This window comes from Motacilla alba, chromosome 12 (genome assembly GCF_015832195.1).
Source record: "Motacilla alba alba isolate MOTALB_02 chromosome 12, Motacilla_alba_V1.0_pri, whole genome shotgun sequence".
NCBI lineage: Eukaryota > Metazoa > Chordata > Aves > Passeriformes > Motacillidae > Motacilla > Motacilla alba.
The window spans coordinates 1723976-1746533 of record NC_052027.1 but is presented as its reverse complement, the minus strand read 5'-3'; the positions used below and the strand labels follow the sequence as shown (position 1 = coordinate 1746533).

Here is a 22558-nt window from a genome sequence, read left to right as displayed (position 1 = left end):
TGGGAAAAGTCCAGTTTGAAAAGTTCCCTGTGGGAAGGCTCCAGCGCCAGGGCAGCACCTCTGACAGATGTGGATCCATCAACAATCCCTGGAATTACACTTCAAATTCCTGTGACACCTCTCCACAATCCCCAGCTGGGATTGCCTGGCAGTGGATAAAGGCATTTTAAGCACTCCAGGCCCTTCTCCTGCCGTGGGGATCATAATTCCCATTGCCCTGTGCTCATTTCCATGGAGCAGCTGATCCTTATCCTCACACACAGCTTCATCCTCCTTAAGGAGCTCAGAGGCTGGGGAGCAGGGATCAGTGAGGGCTGGGATTGCTCAGCCTGGAGAGGAGAAGGCTCCAGGGACAGCTCAGAGCCCATTCCATGACTGGAAGGGCTCCAGAGAGCTGGGGAGGGACTGGGGACAAGGGATGGGATCAGGAAATGGCTTCCCACAGATGGGACAGCGGGATGCAAAACAGCCCAACCTGGTTTGCAGTTCAGGTGCAAACACCTCTGGAGAGGAAAGGGAATCCAGACACCAGGAAATGAGGAAAGAGCCATCCCACAACCCCATGGGCTGGGCTGGGTCCTGCTCCAGCTGATCCCAGCTCAGCTGGGGCAAGGAAGAGGCTGGATCTCATTCCTTATGGGTTTCTCTGGGTCTGGATTGAAGGCTCTTGAGAGGGTAGTTCCTGTTGGGACTCAGGCGTTTGTTATTTCTGATCAGTAAAACAGCCTCACTGCTGTGAGTCCAGCAGCTTTGCATTAGAAGGCACAGAATGGCAACAACCTCTTGTTCCAAGGGCTTTTAAAACTGAACTACCCAATTAAGAGCTGACACCTGGATTATTTTCCCTTTTAACCCAATAACTGATCCCACAGAGCCCTCAATGCAGACTGTTCTGCCCAAGTACAAAATGCCACCCAAACCCATGGAGAAGGAGGAAGAAGAAGAAACCCAGGATGACACCCTGTGCCCTCCATCCTGCTGCCATCCACAACACACTAAAAATCCCCAAACCTCAATTTCTCATTGAGTGACACACCCACACTGCTCTCTATAATCTATTTCACACTTTTGCGGGTTCCAGTCTATCTTGAAGTCTGGGAAACTTTCTCCATGGATGAGGGTGAAAGTCAGTGCTGCCCTGGGGGTCAGGGCACCCCAGAGCAGCCAGAGAAATATTCCCAGTGCCCTGGGCTTCCACAATTCCTGAGAGTCCTTCAGCTGCCTCCCCGGCAGACCCAAACAGATGCAAACACAAAGCTTATGGAAAGCCCAACACGTGTGCAGGAAAAGCTGGAAAACTCTTGACTTCACAATGCCCCAGGTCAAAACCAAGCACTATTTAATGGGCCTGCTTTGAGACCATTTCTCAGTAAAGCATTAACTTATCCCATAAAACCCACGAGCAAAGAGGATTTGCAAAGGTTATAAAATGGAGTATTTGTGACCTAAGCCATTATTCGATTTTCTGTGTTAGTAAGGAGAGCCCCTGAGTGTGCAGCTACAAAAAAATAAAAAAAAATAGTGGAAGTCAGCAAACAGCCAAGAGCTGCAGAGCAAAAAATAAAAATAGTCAATAAAAATAGTCACTGGGGTCACAGGGATGGTGGGAAAAGCCTCAGAGCGAGCTCCCTGCACCTGTGAGCAGCTTCTTGGTGCTGGGGCTGTGGGGGAAGCACCATATGGAGGGAATTGAGTGGGGAAAGCCGGGTAAACTCAGCCAGAGCCGGGAGTTCAGCTGAGGTGAGGCAGGCTGCCAGGTCAGCCTGGAGGGCACAAACTGGGGCTGGGAATGATGCTGGCAGATCGCAGCAAGGGGAGATTTCCAGAAGCCTGTGGGAGTTAATCTGCTGCAGATGGCTCCGGAGGAGCTCGGGGCTCAGCCCCTGGGGCATCTCTGGGGTGGGGAGCTCACCTGGGAGCAGCACCTGGAGCAGCCAGCACACAGCCCTGTGGGAATGGGGAAGATCAGCTGGAGTGCAGGGAACAATCCACTCAAGCAGCAGCCAGGGTACTCTCTTCACACTCCTTTGGCTGTTTGCAAATTGCCCAGCTTGGGCTCATTCTCAGCAGATTAGATTTTATTTGCTGTTTTCCCTCCCGTCCCTGCAGGGCCTGTGTTTCTGCAGGACTGGGATGGGAACATCAGCACCCAGCTCTCAAAGGGATGCAGCACCAAGGACACATCCCAGAGCCCCTGCTTGCACTGACCAAAGGATTCCCATTTTTCCCCAGCTGAAAACTGTGTACACATCCAGAAACTTCTAAATATTTGTCCTGAACCTCCAATATTCCACCATCCAAACAATGCCCAGAGCTGCTCTGGGCAGCCAAAGGTAAACAGCCAGGCTAAACACTGGGAAGAGGAAGGTTTTTATTTCAATTTCTTCACTTTAACTATTTCAGCTGCATTCCCAGTGCCCGAGATGTAGATCTCCATGAGTTCTGACACGAGCTCTTGTTTGGAGAGCTGCTATCAAAGGGCAGCTCTGGAAGCTCTGGGAGCAGCTCACAGGAGCTGAGCAGTTACAGGCAGCAGAAAATAGGAAAAAGATGTAGAAAACATGATCGAGATATTGGGAATTCAAATAAGTCAGCACAGTCTGGAAAAGAGTGAAAAGATTTAAAAAAAAAAACTTAATGGGAGAAAGATTAAGTAATGGTCACTTAATTTCTTAACATCAACATTTCCAGCTTTAATTAGGATCCAGGGAAATCAAATGTTAGAAGCCCATCTGCTTCCAGGCTCCAGAAAGATGAAAACCTTCAGAAATGCCATAAATAATAAACTCCCAGGCTGGCAGCATTTTACTGAGTTCCTCCCCATAGATTTCAGCATATGCCACTATTGCAGGAGTAAAAAGCATTTGGAAACACACTTTGCAGGAAGTTGGGTTAGCTCATTTAACAATTTAACACCTCAGGGAAGTGGGATTGGTTGTCAGGAGAGGCATCCCTGCTCTCCATCAACACTGCACTGGAGCGATGGAGGTGCCACAGGGACACCCTGCTGGGAGAGGGGCTGTTCAATCCCAGAATGATCCCAAATCTCAGCATTTCCATCCCTGGAAGTGTTCAAAGCCAGCCTGGGGCACTGGGAGGTGTCCCTGCCCATGGCAGGGGGTGGCACTGGATGGGCTTTAAAGCTCTTTTCCAATCCAATTCTGTGAAAAAACACACATTTCAAGCTTTTTGCAGTAGAAGTTTTAAAGCACTACCTGGCTATGCCCCAGAGGCTGATCCCTACCTTTTCCTGAAGCCAAATTTAATTAAATTCCAAAATACTGAGCCTGAAGTTAATCCTGTGTTTTGTTAAGTCCCAAGATATGATTTTCAAAGGATGCAGCACTGGGAATATTTCTTCCTTTATTTTTTTTTATTAATTCTATTTTAAGTCATTACTTCCACTTGAAAAGAAGAATAAGAAAGAGAAACCACCCACTTTCATTCAATACTATGCATTATCCCATATTCCACTGTCTAAACACTCCCAGCAAGGTGTTGTGATTGAAAGAGGAAGTGAAATGTCACTTTTAGCCAATCTTGTGTTCAACCTATCACAAAAAGCCTGGCCTTATTTGTGTGAGATGAAAGCTCAGCCTGGATTTCCAGGCATTTATCCTGAGCATTTCACAGCTGCCCTTTGTCTCCCATCAACCCAGAATTCCTGGAGCAGCCCCTGGAAAAGCCTGGATGTCCCACCCAGCTGCTGGGTCAGGGGCTCTCTGGGAATCACCTGGCTTGGCTTTTTTTCCGTATGGAATGCAGAGTGGTTTGGGCTGGAAGGGACCCCAAAGAGCCTCACTATTGTGTTTGTGGGGTGCCCCGTGGCAGGAAGGAATGATCAATGTGACTCCATGTTCTCAGAAGGCTAATTGATTATTTTATGATCTATATTATATTAAAGAATGCTATACTAAACTAAAGAATACAGAAGGGATACAGACAGAGGCTAAAAGATAATAATGAAAACTGGTGACTCTTTCCAGAGCCTCAACACAGCTTGGCCTGATTGGCCAAAGAGTCAAAACAATTCACATGAAACCAAAGAAACACTCACCTGTGGGTAAACGATCTCCAAACACATCCCAAAGCAGCAAAACACAGGAGAAGCAATCAGATAATTATTGTTTTCATTTTTCTCTGAGGCTTCTCAGCTTCCCAGGAGCAAAATCCTGGGCAAAGGGATTTTTCCAGAAAATGTGAATGCCACACCTCACGTTCCAGCCTGTGAGTGTCCCAGCACCCCATCTCTGCTCCCTGGGGAACACAGGCTGCCTCGGGTGGGGGGAACCATCTCCAGAGGTAAATGCTGCTGCAAATAGTCCCAGTTCTGCTCCAAGGATGGGGACATGATCCACTGTCCCAGTGTGCTGCCAAAAGCTTCAAATGTAGAATTGGATTGGAAAAGAGCTTTAAAGCCCATCCAGTGCCACCCCTTGCCATGGGCAGGGACACCTCCCAGTGCCCCAGGCTGCCCCAGCCTGGCTTTGAACACTTCCAGGGATGGAAATGCTGAGATTTGGGATCATTCTGGGATTGAACAGCCCCTCTCCCAGCAGGGTGTCCCTGTGGCACCTCCATCGCTCCAGTGCAGTGTTGATGGAGAGCAGGGATGCCTCTCCTGACAACCAATCCCACTTCCCTGAGGTGTTAAATCTCAGCTTCTCTTCTCCAGGGAAAACCCAGGGAAGAGGGCAGACGCAGTAACAGCATCCTGAGGAGCCTGGCAAACAGCCACAGGCCACAGGAGAGGGTGGCAGCAGTGCCCAACTTCCAGCAGAGTGCAGGTCCTGGAGCTTCTCTCCCAGTGAGCTGCACTTGCTGCAGACTCATTGCCATTCTACATTTTTTCTCATTGCCATTCTACATTTTCTCCAGACCAGCCATTCTTCAAGCAGCACTCCAAAATAAAGCTTACAGGAAAATTTAAGGTGACTTGCAGCTGCAGCATGAGTTATGCTTTCCTATTTCCCTTCACACACCAGAAAAATCACCTTTCCCAAGTGCAGGAGGACTCTGTGCTCAGCAAACATCCTGCTGAGGGAGGCTGGAGCTCCCAGGGAATCCCCAGAGGCAGGCATGGATCATCCCAGGGCTAAGGAGAACCCATCAGAGCAAGGCTTGCTCAGTTAAACACACACCTTGGCTCGCTGTGGGGAGGATTTGTTAAAAATCAGATTCTTCACTCCCAGTTCCTAAATATTGATGCATTCCCAAGCCCTGTTCCCTAAGAGCTGAGTTAGCCACACTCCACGGAGCATCCTGGAGGAAACTGCCAACTCTGAACCCCCTGCTTCCTCGTAAGATCACGGGGAGTTTTTCTCAGGTTTTTTTAAACTGGATTTAATTAAATATTGAGTTAAGTGCCACAGCCATCCATCGTGTGCTTTCGAAGGAGAAATTCAGGGATGCACAATTATTTTGTTCCCTGAGACAAGGAAGAGTCAATATTTAATGTGCCATGAAGGATTTATAAAGAATATATCTTGCAGGAGAAATAAATACGAGGAGACATCTTTATCTCTCTGGGTTGATTCAGTGTCCATCTTTGCAGATTTCAACTTCTTTAATTATGTAGAGAGAACAGAAGCAATGTCAAGGCTCTGGATGAAAATGTTGTGCCAGGACAAATTCCAAGAGCCTCCAGAACTGTGCCAGGGACCACCAAGGAAGTGAAGGAGTTAAGGCAGAGGAATAATTGTGACAGATTTGGTGTGAACCCTGTGGTTAAATGATAGCATCACAGGAGAATCAGGAATGGGAAAGGAAGGGTTGGGTTTCTCAGTGCAAGGGAAATTTGATCCCCTCAGAACCATGACCAGAGTGGAGGTTAATCAGTGCTCTTTAATTATATATAAATATACACTAAAAGTGTTTTTATATTATAACAGAATGAGCTGCTGGAAATTAGAGAGAATTAAGGTAAATCTGTGACTTAAGGGGCCCTAAATACATCCCAAGCTGGGAGAGGACAAGTCAAGAGATTCACAGCAAAGGGGAGGGAGTTTTGCTGCAGGCTCCTCACTCACCTCCTGTGATCACACAATAAATGCCAATATTAAAGAGCAATTCCATGGGTGCTAAGGAAATGTACTCATTTTCACTTTCCTCCTGATTTTCCCTCCCTTTGAACACACAGAAATAAATGAGTAGAAATACCCTTTTCCCTTTTAGCCCGTTTCTCAGGGGTTTGGCAATGCTGGAAAACCTCTCTGGGAATCAGCTCCTGACCAAAAAGTTTTTGTCCATCAAAAAATTCCTCATATCCAGATGAGTAGATCTGCTCTGGATGGAGAGCAAACAGCTCTCCTCCGATCAGAGAGCTGAATCAGCACCATTGAACTGTCAGGAGAAATCCCCAGTGTTAATAAATGTATTGCAATGCAAAGCTCTGAGCTGCAAACTAAGAGGTACCTGATGCCCAAAGGGACACGAGGCAGTGGGACAAGCTCAAGGTCAGAAAGCTGCTTTCCAGGTGACCCCGTGCCGGAATAAACCTGCAGTGCCAGGAAGAACACAGCACATCCAGAAACTCAGGAATGCTTTGGGATGGGAGGGACTAAAAGCTCATTTGATTCCATGGCAGGGACACCTCCCACTGTCCCAGGCTGCTCCAGCCCCAGTGTCCAGCCTGGCCTTGGACACTGCCAGGGATCCAGGGGCAGCCCCAGCTGTGCCAGGGCCTCCCCACTCTCACAGGAAGGAATTTTTTTAAGTCTCCCCTAAACCTGCAGCCATTCCCTGTGTCCTGTCCCTCCATCTCTTATCCAAAGTCCCTCTCCAGCTCTCCCAGAGCCCCTTTAGGCACTGGAAATGGCTCTAAAGTCTCCCCAGAGCCTTCTGCTTTTGAAAATTATTATTATTGCTGTGATAGGAAAAAACCAGGCCAGCTCTGAGCCTTGGCATGGAAAGGAATTTGCAGGGCATTACCCAGAGCCACATCCTCACAGAGGCAGGAGGGCTGATGGAGCTGCATTCCCCTCTCCAAGCTCATTGCCTATTAAAAAACTGGATTTTTTTTTATTTCTGACTAAGCCTAGAAACACAGAATCTCCAGCATGGAACAATAATAGCTTTGACTCTGTCTTTATATAGGTCACGTTGGGAGGCAGGCATGCTTCCCTCCGTATGCCGGGAGAAAATAGCACTTTTTGACACACTGCAACAACTTCTGAGGGGAAGAACAGCAGAGCAGCCCTTCCTCCCTGCTCCCATCAGCCTGAGGCACCGATCCCAGAGCAGCTGTCAGAGGGAAACCCCATTTCTGGAGAGCAACACTTCTTCCTTGTGCTATTTCTGGAGGCAGGCACCTCGGCGAGGCAGCTCCGCGCAGCAGCGCCAAGCCAGCAGCGCAGCTCGGGAGCCCTGAGCAGCCCACGGAGCAGGCTGGAGCTGCACTCAATCCTGCTCCTTCCCCTCCTGCAGCCAGAGCAGCCAGAGCTCCCTCTGCCAGGGTGCTGCAGGGGTGTGAGGGGGTGCTCTGGAGTGGGAGCCCCAGGATAAGACATGAGCATCCCCAGGGATGAGCAGGCAGGACACGCTCACAGACCCCTGCTGAGTCAGGGATCCCACTTACACACTGCTCACTGCATTTTTAAATGTCCTTCTGTCTGCCAAGTGGTTTGAATTCCTTTAAAGGGACCTTCTGATAAGTGCAGAAAGCAAGCCTGGTCTGCTCAGCTTCCAGCCCCAGCAGGGAAAGCTGCTGCAGGTCTCTCCACTCTCAGACATGCCTTTAGATGCACACAACCTTCCCCTTCACTTGCCAAAGCCTGGATGAGATAACAAAACCAAGGCTCAGAAATAATCAAATTTCCCCCAAAACGTTCCAAAGGCCAGCAGAGCAGGCACGTGTTCACAGCACAGAGCTGCAGTCACCAGAATGACACTGCTACATGAATTAAAAATGAATAAACACCTACAGAGCAGCCCAGGCTCTGCTGTGCCAGCCATTGCCAATCATTCCATGGGACTTCCTGCAGGGAGCTCGTGGCTTTGGGGAGGAGAAGAGCTGACATTTCCAGGGATGGGGCAGCTGTTCCAATCCCCTGAGCTTCTCCTGTGCCCCCCACACTGAGCTCCAAGTGCCACCCTAAGAGCAGCCCAGCCCCAGGGTGATTTCACTAATGGTTAAACTTCTAATAAGCCATGAAATGGCAGGTGCCCAGCCCCAGAGACAGCTCCAAAAGCAATGACTGAGCTCGTGAATAATTCAGAGAAGGGAAATCAATCAATTCTGCCCCACGGAGTCAGGTCAGAGCTCAGCTGGCAGCAGCAGCCCCTGCTCACTGCTCTCCAGGTCAGCCAGCACTGCAGCCCAGCAGCTCATCCACTTTCCTGGCGTTCTCCAGACACTTCCTACAGCAGACCTGGAGCACTACCACAGGAGAACAGCACTGGACCTCCCAAAAACCACCCAGGCTTGTGTTTTGGTGACCCCTTGCCTGTTCTAACAGCCTGGCTGCAGCACTGCACTGCCTCTGGCATTCCTGGCTGCACACAGGGGAGGAAGCCCTGCCACAGCCCCTGAGAAGCTCTCAGCCTGGGAGTTTTCACCTCCCCTGCAGTTTTGCAGCCCCAGCTGAGCAGGAACATGGCAGTCTGGGTTTCACAGCCATCCATGGTGCTCAGCAGGCCCTGGGGAGGTGGAAATAAAAAGGGTTCCTGTCTCCCTGCGCTCCTGCCTGGCATGAGAGACTCGTACATGAAAGGAAAGCCGGGAAAAGGAAGCACGAGGAGCCTCAGCAACCTGCTCCAAGTCTCCCTGGGGAAGAGCTGCAAGCCAAGGCCAGCTCAGCAGCCCAGGAGCAGCCCTGGCTCTGCTCCTCCTGGCCCTGGGCCAGCCAAGACATCTGTCCCTGTCTCCAGTGAACATCCGAGGCATTTCAAGGCATGGGAACTCACATTGCCCAGACCAAACCACATCTCCTGCTGGACACAGGCAAGGAAGAGCACAAAACTCAACAAAAATGCAGCTTTTGGGGCTGAAGCTGTGACACCTGAGCATTCCCTGAGCGCTCCCTGGGAAAAGCAGAGCTGTCTGAGCTCCACAGGGCCAGAGGAGCTTCCTCTGCTCCCAGCCTGCAGCTCTGCACTGCTGAGAAGGGATCTGGTTCCACATCCCGGGAGAATATCAATATCTGTCCTTCACAAAAAAGAAAAAAGAGTGAATGATAACTCTTTGCCTGACGCCTGCATGATGAATTTGTGACCCAAAAGCCCTTTGAGAAGAAGGATTGGTCTCAAGTGGGCCATTAATATCAGAGCATTGCAGCTGTGTCAGATGTTACAATATTTAAATGAATAGAATATCACTTCTCCTTAGCCCAAATGATTCTGTACACACAGAGCATGGACGGGGCTGCACAGAAATTCTCCATTTAGGGACAGCCCAGCCAGGCAGGGCACGACCCCTCTGCTCCCCAGGGCACAGGGAGGGGACACAGAGCAGAGAACAGGCACCTTCAACACAGGGCTTTCATCTCAAATTCCACTTGGGATCTAAAAGTCCCTTCAAGGAGTCATTAAACCAGAAAATTGTAATGATCTGACAGTGTTCCAGCACAATAGCCCTTCATTTGCATGAAATCCTTGGTAATAATGTACTTATTTCCAGCATATCCATGCCCAGGTCCCTCTAAAGTTCTGCTTGGCAGCACAAGTTTGATAACACCGGGTTATCTACAGCTCCTTGACGGGCGCTGGAGGGAGGGGTGGGAGCTCCGTGCATGTCTGGAGCACATTATTAATAGCACAACAATTCAGAAGCTGCAAGGAGCACAGCAGATTCCCTGTAGCTATTTTTAATGCCTTTCTAGGCATCCCCCTCACTGCCAGCAAAAAGATAAACTTGTTTTACTCATTATCAGCAGTGGGATCGCAGTGACCTTCAGTGCTCCTCGCCTTACCTGAATGCACCAGCAGCTCCCTGCTCCTGCAGAGGCAGCACTCAGCACCCCCAGGAAGGACAGAGGGCTCCAGGGTGCCCCTCAAATGCATGAGCATTGCCAGAGCCAGCAAATAGCAAAACCAAGCCCCTCCCAGGCCCAGCTGAAGCTGAAGCAATAATTTCTGGGGTTCTGCCCCCAGCTGGGTGCCCAGCAGCTCCGGCAGGCAGGGCTGGCCCTGGGCAGCTCTGAGCCTTGGCTCAATCCCAGCCAGGTGAGAGAAATAAAGAATCCACCCTGCCCTCAGATCTTTTGGGCTAAAAAAAAAAAACAAAAAACAAACAGGCTGCAGTCAGAGCCCCTGGGAGGAACCTCCCAGACAGCATCAACGCAGGAGCAGCTTTACAGATTGCATCTAAACACACCTAGGCTCATTGTAATCTAAAGATCAGCTGGGAAGAGTCAGGAATAAGATAATTTTCACAGACACACAGGCACCGACACCCCCTGAGGATCCTGCACGTCTGACTCACTCAGGGATGGCACTGCCACGTCCTTGCTGCTCCTGGGCTGCTCCACCTGCATCCCAAGGAGAGGCAGGGTCAGGAAGGGGATGCCAACAGCTCGGCTGAGGGATGCTCACCCTGCAGAGGACCAGACACATTCCAGAAGCAAATCCAACTCCTTTTTGCTGTGGACTGGCTGCAGTGCCAGAGGGACATTGCCCACGCAGTGTTTGGGGACAGTGTGCAGTCACCATGGGGACATGTGCCCTGTCCAGTGCAGGGGAGCCCTGGGTGACCCGGTGAGGGGGCTCTGGGGGCAGGTCTGCTTCTCCAGGAGCACAAACCCTGCCTGGGCTGAGGAACACGGGCTGGGCCAGGCTTCCAACAGCCAGCTGGGCTTTCATGCCATGGAATGAAGATTCCGGTGCATTCCACACACCCCCTGCACTCAGCAGCACCTCGCCCCTGGCTGGGGATGTGTGCAGGGGGGCAGAGTGACCCTGGGGACTGCAGGGAGCTCCTGGGTGATGGGCACATCCATGGTGCTCTCCCTCCTCACGGGGAGGTGCTCAATGACACGTTACCACTGCCTGGAAACTCTGAGGTGTCAAATATCCCGTTCTGAGCTGCACAGGGCTGTGAGCCTTCATTTATTCCCCGAAAAGGAGGGGGTTCCTAATGGCCTGGTGAGCTTTAAATCCTGCTGTTTAAAGGACAGAGTGTCAGAGACATTTTGCTGCTCTCCAATAACCACAGTTGTTAACCACCCCATAAAGGCCAGTGGGATAAAATACACAATTTCCCACCATGTTTCCCTCTGGAGCAGAGCTCAGGATGTGAACTCAGCTCTGCTCCACCACTGCCAGTGCAGTGCAGGTTTTAATTAAGTGCTTCACTTGATGAAAGGCAAAACAACCTTGAGCAAATGTCATAATCCTTGGGCAGGCTGGGACACCCTGCTGGGGAGGAGGCCGAGGCACTGCCTGAAGAGTTATCAGAATGCAAGTTTTAGAGGCTAAAAGAAGAAGAGATGAAAAGTTCTTCTGGACTAGCCCACTGGCCACCCAGCAGCCTGTCCTGCCTTTGGCACTGGCAACAGGAGGGTTATTTAAGGGTATCATGAGAGCCAGACCCACTACAGAGAGCCACAGAACCACTGAGGTTCAGGAATCCATCCCCAGCCAGCCCAACCATCCCCCAGCACAGCCAAGGCCACCCCTCACCCCTGTCCCCAAGTGCCACATCCACACAGCTTTTAAATCCTTCCAGGAATGGGGACTCTGCCACTTCCTGACACAGAAACCAACCCTCAGGATCATTGAAACAACAATTCACCTCCTCCCCACACCCCCCCCAAAAAAAAAGAGAGTATTTTTCTCTGAATCAACCCAGACTGGCTTGGGATAAAACAAATGAATGAAAGTTAGAGCTTGCTGGGTAAAAAAATCCCATTTACTTTAAAGATGCTTTCAAAGTGTGACCCCCAGAGCCACCCTGCCTGTGCCTCACCCCAGGCTCTGTGCCTGTCTTGGCTTCTCGTGGTCGGTTCCACGTGAAAGGGAGTGGATATGCCATGTCTGATATTCCTGAGGACACAGATATTCAAGGGAAAATTGTAAAAACGTATTATAACCCAGCAAAGAGACCCAGGGTCAAGGAAGCAACACAAGAATGCAATAAAATGGAGCGAGAATTAAATTACTGCAAGCAATTTCTACATCTCAAGAACTGATGTAATGACAAAATCATAGGCATGCACCAGTATTACACAGAAGTTAAGGCTGATAATACATCTTCATCTTTAATTTCCCTTAGATTTACTCATCTAAATGAGCAAACGCTTGGAATTTGGCCCAGATCAGGATTTCAAGCCAAGAAAACCTCAGGCTGTGGAGATCAGTGGCTCTCAGCTGAGCATTTTCCATCCTGCAGGAGACGTGGAGGTTGAGAAAGATGAGAAACCCTCCCCCAAAATTCCCTCCAGTCTTCATTGTCAGCCCTCTTCCACTCCCTCCTTCTTTGTTCTCCTCTCGCCCCAAGTGCCTCCCCTCAAGCCAACACCAAGGCTGGAAGGAGTCACCCTGGGGATGAGGAGCCCTGGGGAGGTGGCAGAGGGATGCTCCTGGTGGGGATTTGGGGCTTGGCTTAGGGCTCCACTCAGAGAGGGGCAGCAGGGGCAGGGTTAACACCCAACCAGGTCTCCTGGGCTTGGGATGTCTTCCAGGGGGAGAAAAGTTACAGGGTGAACTCTAGAGAGAAAACAGACTTAAAATTAGGTTTGGGGTTTCAAGAAGAAGGAGTGGATGAGCTTGTTTTATTGGGTAATATCTGAAAGCCTGCAGGGCTGGAGGGCTAAAATATGTGCTGCTCCTTTCCTTGACAAATGGTTCATATTTCCTTCAGAGTTGAGTTTCTGCCAACAGTTCCTGTACCACAGGGTTAAACTTCAAAACACAGAGCAGGAAAAAATGGTTTTTTGGTGGTTCCTTGAAGACCTATAAAACACAGGCCAAAATCCACCCATGAATCAAGTTCTTGAGCACTTTGTTCCTCTGAAAATTCATCTAATATCTGCACAAACCTGGGCTTGAACACAGCCAAGGGAGCCATTGCTATCATTTGATAACTAATGATAAGCCCTTTATCCCCAGCAGGGCTTGAGAGGATCAGGAGTGAAATGGGTTCCTGAGGATGCTGATTTGAACCCTAACCTGATAGCTGACCCCAGAGCTGAGGAGAGCCCGGTGATTTACAGCTCACAGCTCTCAGGATGAGCCTTTTGTCTTTGGAGGGACAGGGTTTAATCTTAACTGCAGGGTTTTGTGGCCAGCCCTGGAAACAGCTCCTAAGCCTGGAGCTGTGATGGTCATATTGTCCCTTGGAGCCACCACGGGGGTGACACAGCCCATGGGACATGGCTGAACCCACACCCAGCCCCTCCAAGCTGCAGATCCCAGCCAGCAGAGGTGGCTCTGGTCCTTGAGGAGTCCCCCAGCCCTGCCAGGACCCCTGGGAGCTCCAGGTCCACCCCTTCCATCTCCTCCTGGTGCCTGCCCTGTCCCCTGCCCAGTGGGCCCCGTGTGTCACACACTGACCCAAGCCCTTCCTCCCCAGGCTCCCTCAGCCCATTTTGAAGCCAAAGCTGTGATTCCCTGGCCCACAGCCACTGCTCCCTCTGCAGACATTCCCAAATCAACCCCTGTGGCCCCAGCACCAAACATCAGCCACCTGAGGGTGATTGTCCCTAAATGCATCCGAATTCACAGAGCACTCTTCCATGGACGCCTTCCCTGCCTTTGTGGTATTTTTATAACCTGCATCTCAAGTGCCTTTCTAGTGCATCATGCCATATATAATGAAGGAACACCAGACACGGATATAACACTGGAACAGATGCTCCTACCACCCAAATGAATAATTTCAACATTAATTCAAAACTCTTTAGAGCAGTCAGGATGCCAACATGCAGAGGATTGTCAGCCAAGGGAAGAGAATTTTAATGTATGCAGGTAAAGGCAAATTTGTTTTTCATCAGCACCACATGAACTGAGCTCCTGTAGGTCAAATCCATAGCAGGCGTTTCTTACATGAAGAAAGGTGGAGGTTTTATCTCCATTTTGATATACAAAGCTAATTCCTGTAAATGCCATTAGTTTTGGTGCCCTAACCAAATTAATCCCCGTTCACATTCAGCAATCAAACCTTTTCAATCAGATACTGGGAGCTAAAGAGGTAATCAAGTGCCACAACTGGCTTGACTCGGGCTTTGAAGCCATGGGAGATGGAGCCCTGCTGGAGCCAGCCTGGTGCCTGATGGAGGAGCTCCCGGCTGCTCCCAAAATCCCTCACCAACACGTCTGAGAAGCCCAGGACTGATCCTCTTCCAGCAGGCTGCTTCTGCCATGCTCAGCCTTCCCAGAAGATTATCACACTCAGATTTCTCTGAAGTCATCTCCTTTCTGCGCTCCAGATCAGATAAAAAGCCCAGACAGGAATCCAGGATGTGCTGCTTCCAGAGGATGCAAATTTCCCTCTCCTTATCACCCTTCCCCAGCCAAGTACAAAACTGTCACTGACTGCCCATTATCCCAACACAAAGTCAGAGGAAGAATCCCTGCCAGGTGCTTCAAGGGGCTCCTGTTAGATCCAAGGAGAAAGGATTCATTAACCCAAAAGGAGGGATTTGGGTTTTATCCGGGTGTTTTGGCCACAGGCACAGCCCCTCCACTGCCATCCCAGCTGCTTCCCCTCAATTCCAGGCAAGTTTCTCCATCCCAGTAATCTGTGGAGTGATGCAAGCTCAGGGAAGAGCGTGAGGCACAAGGACACTCCCTGCCCTTGGTGTTTGATGGGGATCACAATTGCAAAAGTGCTTTTGGTTATTGGCTGCTGTCAATCAATGACAGCCCCAATTATAACGACAGCAAAGAGAGCACGTGGCCACCAATAAATTTACCAGGATTGATTTTCACCTACCAGCACAGCAATAACACAGACTCCCATTCAAGGAGCCCTTATTAACCAGGCAGGCTATGCAGCAGTAAAACACAAAATTGCACTGAACAGGAATGTAATCCCCACGGACCTTCTCCTTCCCCACTACATTTTAGTTCAACATCGATTTTTTATGTTGAACAAACACATCATGAGGCTGAAATGAGATAGGTGGATTCATCTTGAGCCTTTTTCTGCTTAAAAAAAAAAAAAAAAAAAGGCTTTTTTTTTTTTTTTCAGGAACAAGGTGAGAGAGCCCTGTAATTACTGCTCCAGGATTCATTTCATTCATTTGCAATGCAGCTCCCTCCTGACCTTCCTGCAACGCTGGCATTCACAGACACACCACAGTACCAGCCTGCCTTACTCCACCTCCAGTGGGGCAGCGAGTTTCAGGGTACTGGAATGAACTGGAACTTGAGAACATGCAGTTTTTATTGCTGGTGTTCCCTGCTTTTGCTCAGTATCTCTTGCCTCTCATCTCTCCTCACAGCATCCCCCCCAGGAAACAGCTCTTGGTACAGGGGCAGAGGGAGCTGCAGGAAGAAAAGGGCCCTGGTTTCCACCCACAAAATCCTGGGGGAAAGCTGGAAGACCGCATTTGTCAGCAGTTTTGCAGCGTTCTGCTGCAGCACTGAGCTGGAGCTCACAGGTCCTGTCAGGGCAGGAGGATGAGCCACCTGGCTGGTCCTCAGTGACAACAAAATGCACCCGGGTCCCACGCACTGCCCAGCTCCTGTCTGGCTTTCAAACTGCCCAGATATCAGCAGATACTGAGGAGGAGGATGGGGAGAGTGAGGCCCAAGGAGTGCCATCCTCCCAGCACTGCAGCTCCAGCTGCTGCCATCTTCCAGCACAGATGGATTGCAGTGAGGCAGGTCCCGAGGGTTCTGGCATTCTGGTTTGCACTCCAGAGAGTAACTTCATCAGGAAAAAGAGAAGCAGCAAACCCTAGAAAGCACCAGGCATTTCTAACCCGAGTGACAAGCGCTGAGCTCTGCGAGGACTGGAGCATAACCAGTGACAACAGGGGACAGAACACAGAGGAGCTGGTGGCCCTGGAGCAGCCTCAACGTCCCTGAAGGGTCACCGTGCTGGATCTGAAACCGGGTGGGTTTCAAACCATGTTTGCCTCATTCTGCAGTTCCAATTACTGCGAATTCTAGAGCAGGCAAAGCCTCGTTACCCTTGCTGCCCAAACCCACCCCAGCTCACTGAGCCACTGCCCCTGAGCCAACAAAGCAGGGAACACTGCCAGGACGTGGCTCCTGCTCTCCCAGCACATTCCCACCCCTGCCCAAGGCAGGCACGATCCCCTCCTGCCCCTCCTGCCCCAGCAGAGCCCCTTCCTGCAGCCTCTGGGGTGTTTGTGGGCACAGTCAGGGCTTTTTCCCCCTCTCAAGGAGCTGCAGAACTGAGCCAGGCCAGGGCTCCATCAGAGCTCACCAGCACAGCATCCCTCTGTAGCACAGGGAACAGGCTTTATTTTAAGTAGAGCAATCCTTTCTTTTGTCACTGAAGTGGAGTTTTAAAATGTCTCTCTTGTAAATGTGCCAAAAATAAGAGCATAATTTATTCATTTCCTCTATGTGCATTTTGTTCCTGGTTATCTTTCCAACTCCTTGACTGCTGTGAAAAGTTAAAAAAGAGAAGAAAAGGAAAAAAGCACCTCTAAAGGTTAAAACTTTGAGCCAATTTCAACTTCTACATACATTAGAGCAGTGTATTTTTCATTCATTCCTCCTGGTGACATTTCAAGCTTTGTTACAAATCAATCAGCATTTCCAAAAGCATTTGGAGAAGCAGGAAACTATAGTGGCTACAAATCCTACAACATCTATTATTCTTGCTATTTCACTCGTTTGGATGAAAAACATTTCAAAGGTTATTTTAAAAGAAGCAAAGATTTGTCTGAAGTTTCAGGACAGACAAAAGACTTCTGTGCCATGTTTCAGCAGCAGAATAAACTTGAGCAATATACACAGGATTTATTTCATCATGAATTTGGTCAAGCATTCAAAAGGATGGAGCCTGGAAGAGAGGGATGAGATACAAATAAAACAACTCTGTATGATGTGGAAATACTGGGAAATAGGGAGTGTACCTAAAAGTCAGAAAAGACAGGTTTAAGGTGGAGGTTCTAGAAGCTTCCTTCAGTGTGGTATTTATCACCCAAGGCCACAGAATCATTAAGGATGAAAAAGACCTTCAGGATCATCAAATCCAACCTTCACGCCCCATCTCAAAGTGCTTCATCTACTTTCTGAACACCTCCAGTGAGTGACTCCAGCCCTGCCCTGTGCAGCCCATTCCAACGCTCAGCCACTCTTTCAGGGAAGAATTTTTTTCCTGATATCCAACCTGCAGTGCAACCTCAAAACCAATTTATTTCAGTGCCCAAGGAAGGAGCAGCTCAGCTCCTGACAGCAGTGCTGGCAGCCCTGTGTCGTGCCAGGGGTGTCCCTGGAAATCAAACCCAGCTGGTTTACCTTCCCGGAGGCACCAGGAGCAGTGGCAGGTGTCCTGTGGGATGGGACACGGGGGCTGCCCTCAGCCTGGAGCAGCGGTCACTTGGCTGTCCCTGTTGTGCCATGAGGGGCCAGCACAGCCCCTGTCCCCATGCCCAGCCCTCGTCACCCTGGGCAGCCCCACAGGCGCCCTGTCCCTGCTCCCCACTCTGCTGCACTGCCAGCAGCAGCAACCCCTGCCCGTGCTGCAGGCTGAGCCCCGGGCAGGCTGGGGATCATCCCAGATCCGTGGGGATCTCCCCTGGCACAGCCTGCCTGCCCAGGGTTCCATCAGGGAGTATTGCCACTGTTTGTGTGGGAACCTCGAGAGGATCAGCCATCAGTCAGGATCAGAGAGGGAGCTGTGCCTGGGAGAGGACGAGGAGGAGAAGGAAACCCTCAAACCTGCACCCTGCCAGCCTGGAACGCCCTTGCTGCCATCTAGCCATCAGGTACCCACTTTGTACCCACTTTGTACCCAGCAAGGCTGAGGCTGGCTGGGCAGAGCAAACCCAGCAGCCCTGGAGGAAAGGAAAATCCTCCCCAAAGGCCACATCTCCTGGTTTTGCCCACCCCAAGGCAAGCAGAAAGCAGCTGGAATCCTCCTGAGCCCAGCCCGGCCAGCGGTGCACGGGAGGAGGACAGAGGTGCCACAGGATGGATCAGCTCCAGCTCGCAGCCTGTCGCTCCTGGTCACCATCATGCCAGAGGAGGAGGGAAATCTGGGCCTCAGAGTGACATTATGCTCTGCCTGGAGTCTGGGGGGCACAGGGATGAGGCTGAGAAGCTCCTTTGGCACGAGTGATAAGCAATTCTTCCTCACCTCCTGTTGGCTGCCGCGCTGTTGTCTTTGCAGGGCTCCCAGACGAAGGGAGGAATGATGAATTTGACTCCATGTTCTTAGAAGGCAAATGTATTGTTTTATGATACTATATGATATTAAAGAATACCAAACTATACTATACTAAACTATACTAAAGAACACAGAAAGGATTCTTACAGAAGGTTAAAAAGATAATAATGAAAATTTGTGACTCTTTTCGGAGCCTTGACACAGCCTGACCCCGATTGGCCAATGAGTCAAAACAATTCCCATGAAACCAATGAAACAATCACCTGTTGGATAAACAATCTCCAAGCACATTCTACAGCAGCAAAACACAGGAGAAGCAAATGAGATAATACTGTTTTCCTTTTTCTCTGAGGCTTCTCAGCTTCCCAGGAGAAAGAATCCTGGCCAAAGAGATTTTTTGCAGAAAACATGACTGCCACACCACACTTCCCAAGCCAGGCTGGGATGGAGCTGCCCTCAGCCCCAGCTGGAGATGGGTAATGAATGTTGAAGTGACACAAGGTCACACAGCAGAGCTTTGAGCTGGAAAATGGCAATTCTGGGCATTGTTGTACAAGAGCCCCAGCCCCGTGGCAGCTCCTTCAGCCACTGTCCTGGGATGGATCTCAAACACCGCTGAGGAGGGAATGCAGACAGGTATTGCTGTGGAAATCAAAGAAGTTCTGCTTCCAGCATTCTCTAACCTGTCCAAATGGATGCTCTCACATCCCAGGCTGTCTCTGCCTCTTATCCAAACTCAACTGAGAAAGAATTTCCCCTCTGCACCTCATGACTCAACAGAAGGGTCTCCCTGACCCTTTTGGCTCTTTAGTCTCTGTGTAAATCACTTTAAATCAATTCTAACTCCATTTTCCTTTGCAGAATTCATCCATGCAGTAATGAGGAAGAGTAAAACTAGCCATCAAACTTTGCTCAATCACACTCTGACAAATTTAAATTAAATCTCCTTCTGCTAATACCTTTGCCTGTGATTCTTCAGGCGACAGAAGTCACTCATCTGTGACACAAGGTATGGGCACAGCTGAGGCAGCTCCACCACCAGCAATGGGTAAAATAATAATAACTCATGGTTAGGAGAGAAGCTAGAAATTTAAAAACTGCACAGATGCCTCTAGCAGGTTCCTGCTTGTCTTTATGGTTTCATCAGAGCTATTTCTGTTCCAGGATGTTATATTTGTAATATTTTTTTTATTAGGTAGGAAACAGCTTATTTGATCAATTTGCCCTATTTTTCTGTTCATGAATTTAGTGGGAGGTTAATCATTTCCCTGGGTTTACTAGAAATTACCTGCCAGATATAATTGCAGTAAATAAAACTCGCTCTGCAGCTCAGGCTTGTGTGGCTCAAAACAAATGCCTGCAATTACTGCATTTGTGGAGCATGAGCTCAGCAGAGCAGGAACACGGGGAAGGAAATTAGTCTGGGGTCTTAAAAGGCACCTGAGGACTGCAAGTGCTGTTCCCTGGCAGCTGGTCAGCAAATCCCCAGGGATATTGTGCTAATGCTGCCTTGCTGTCCTGGAGGGGCAGCGGTGCCTGTGCTGGGCACTGACCTGTGCCTGCTCCCTGCACATCCCCGGCTGCTGGGCAGCAGGGATGTGACTCCCAGGCCTCCACAAAGTGCTCAGCAGTTGCTCAGTGCCCCTTGATCCTTCCCTCACGCAGCAGAGTTCTGATCTTTCCCTTGAATTTCCTCTTTTCTGTCGTAGCTCGAGCTGCCTCAGGCACGCTGTGCAACCAGGTGCCCTCTCCTGCAGCTGCAGTGCCTCTGCCACTTGTTGAGAGCTCTGGCTCACACAGACACGTTTAAAAATACTCAGGTTATGCTTAAATCCTGGGTGTGACCCTCAGGGAGGGCTGGGGCAGGGGCTTAGGGTGCCCCGACACCCCAAAATCCAAGGAAAAGCTGCATTTGTGCCTCCAGCCTTTGCTGTCCCTCAGGACCCTGAGATCAGCTCTGATGGGTGGGGGCAGGAATGGATAATGAGGAATTTTTGCTTATTAAGAAAAAGATTTCTTTTGGAAACGTGCCCCTGCATTTCTCTCAACACTACACAGTAAAATGCACACACGAGGAGGGCAATTTCCTCCAAGTCCCAGTCTGCAATTAAAAAAAATCCCTTTTACTGTTATTCCTAATAAATACTGCTTTTAGATGCTGAGCAGAGTGACTGGGAAATACTCTGTGTTCTTTATTGACTTCCTAAAGCAAAAGCCTCAAAATCTATCCCCCAGCAAGAGCCATCTCTGAGGTTACAGATCCCTGCACTCCCATTGCAATAATCCCTTTCACATTAAAAAATAATGAGCTTCATCTCATTTGCAGATTCTTAAAAGCACCGAATGCTGTGGTCACTTGGCAATAGGAACATCTCATAAATAGTAAATGAAAACAGAGCTCTCTTACCTTCCCCCAGCAGCAGGGCTGAAAGCTGGGCAGTCCCACAGGGAAACAGGTTCCTTTCAGGAGGCTCTCATTCCAGAATGGCTGAAATTCCTGCCCAGGGAGGCTTGTTTGGGGCAAGACAGAGGATTCTGCTGGACATTTAAAATGTTTGTTTCACTACTCCCATCCTGATAAACCTCTCTATAAATGCAATTCTTTCTTGTAGTGGAGAAGTGCCAGAGCTCCTGGTAAAACCCAAATCAGTCATTTTTATGGGGAACCTGCACAAATGCCTGTTTCACCAAAGAGGAAATTTGGGAAGCATCTACAGCTAAGCAGAACAGAGCAGCTCACTGAAATGGGTGCCTAAAGGCAGCTGCAACCAGAGAAATGAGATCTATAATACAAGGCTTTGCCAAAAAAATAGACTTCTCTGTTTTCCCCCCTCTTCCTAATATACTTGTGCACTTTCTTTTGTAATAAAACCTCCCTGGAACAGGCAGTCCCTCATTATGGATGTGTGAGTTGTGCCAAAGCTGTGGTCCAGCAGTGAGGTTACTGCAATAATGTGCTCAGGACATCAAGAATAAACCTTTTTTTTTTTTTTTTAATAAATCCATAAGTCTAAAAGGGCTTTAAAATTTAGTATATATGAAACCAATTCAATTTTATAGGAGCAGGGTGTATAGGAGCTGCTCTTGCAGCCATCTTATCATTCCTCAGCGAGGGATAATGCCCTGTTAAATTCTAGTAAATGCTTTAAAATACACAGGAAGCCCACTGATATTTTACCATCCTGCTGGCTTTCACCTTGGCCTGTGCTCTGGCATCCCTCATGTACAACCAGGGCTCCTGCTGGCTGTTGGCATGGACTGCCAGGTGAACAGCAGAGGGGTTTGGGTAGGATTTGGACAAGCCCGTGGTGTGTGGGTGCTCAGTGACCCTGCTGGGATGGTGGGCAGCCACCCCCAGGCCCAGCACACACACACACAGAGGGTCCTTGGCCAGCTGCCCCCTCTGGCCTTGGAGCTTCCGTGTGGAAGCCACAGCCAGCCAGGCCAGGGGGAGGCAGCTCTGCCCAGCCACCCCCACGAGCATCAGCAGCACGGGGCCACACTTCCACCCACCCATAAAAAAACCTTTAAAGGTGTTTTGGTGACTCCCAGGGCTGGGTGATCAGGCAGACTTGGATTGGTAACTCCAGATCTTTGGGTTCAGCTCTCAGCCCTGCCACAAACTTCTGAAGTTGGTGAAATATATTTTCTGCTTTGGAGGAGTAAGTTCTCCATGGACCAGGTGCCCAGAGAAGCTGCTCCATCCCTGGCAGTGCCCAAGGCCAGGCTGGGCAGAGCTTGGAGCAGTCTGGGACAGTGGAAGGTGTCCCTGCCACGCCAGGGGGTGGAATGGGATGGGTTTTAAGGTCCCTCCCAACCCAAACCATTCCACGATCCAATATCAGCCTCTGCCACGGCTGGGGATGGTGGGATGCTGATTTCTCACTGATGGACTGAGAAATGTCTCTATCCCTTGGAGTAAAACCATAAAAGCTTCAGTAAAAGCTGGAGCAGTGCAGGAGCTGGAGGGGCTGCAGGAAGCTGGGAGCAGCCAGGGGGCTCTGGGAGCAGCCAGGGGGCTCTGGGAGCAGCCAGGGGCTCAGAGGGCTCCTCTGCTCTGGGGTTCAGCATCACAGCCCTGCTCTGCAGTCATTCCTGGAACATTATCTGAAACCAGCACATTCCCTTTGATTGACTTTACCTCATGGAAAAAAAAAAAAAAAAAAACCTTCTAAGAGTTCCTGCAGCTTTTACAGAATACTTGTATTTATTTAGTAAAATAATTGGAAATCTGTTTGTTGGTTGGGTACAAAGGCATTTCCTAAGGCCCATGTTTTTAAAGTGGGATGAGAACAGCCCCAGAACCTGTCT

At 49.7% G+C, this 22558-nt stretch overlaps 1 long non-coding RNA gene across 1 annotated transcript in view; it reads right to left on the bottom strand.

The window, feature by feature from the left end:
* Positions 1-21179, bottom strand: part of LOC119706230 — a 66554-nt gene extending 45375 nt beyond the window's left edge. Inside the window, exon 1 of the long non-coding RNA XR_005258458.1 lies at positions 20655-21179. This is a non-coding gene — a long non-coding RNA (uncharacterized LOC119706230). The remainder of the gene's footprint in view (positions 1-20654) is intronic.
* Positions 21180-22558: the final 1379 nt, after the last annotated feature.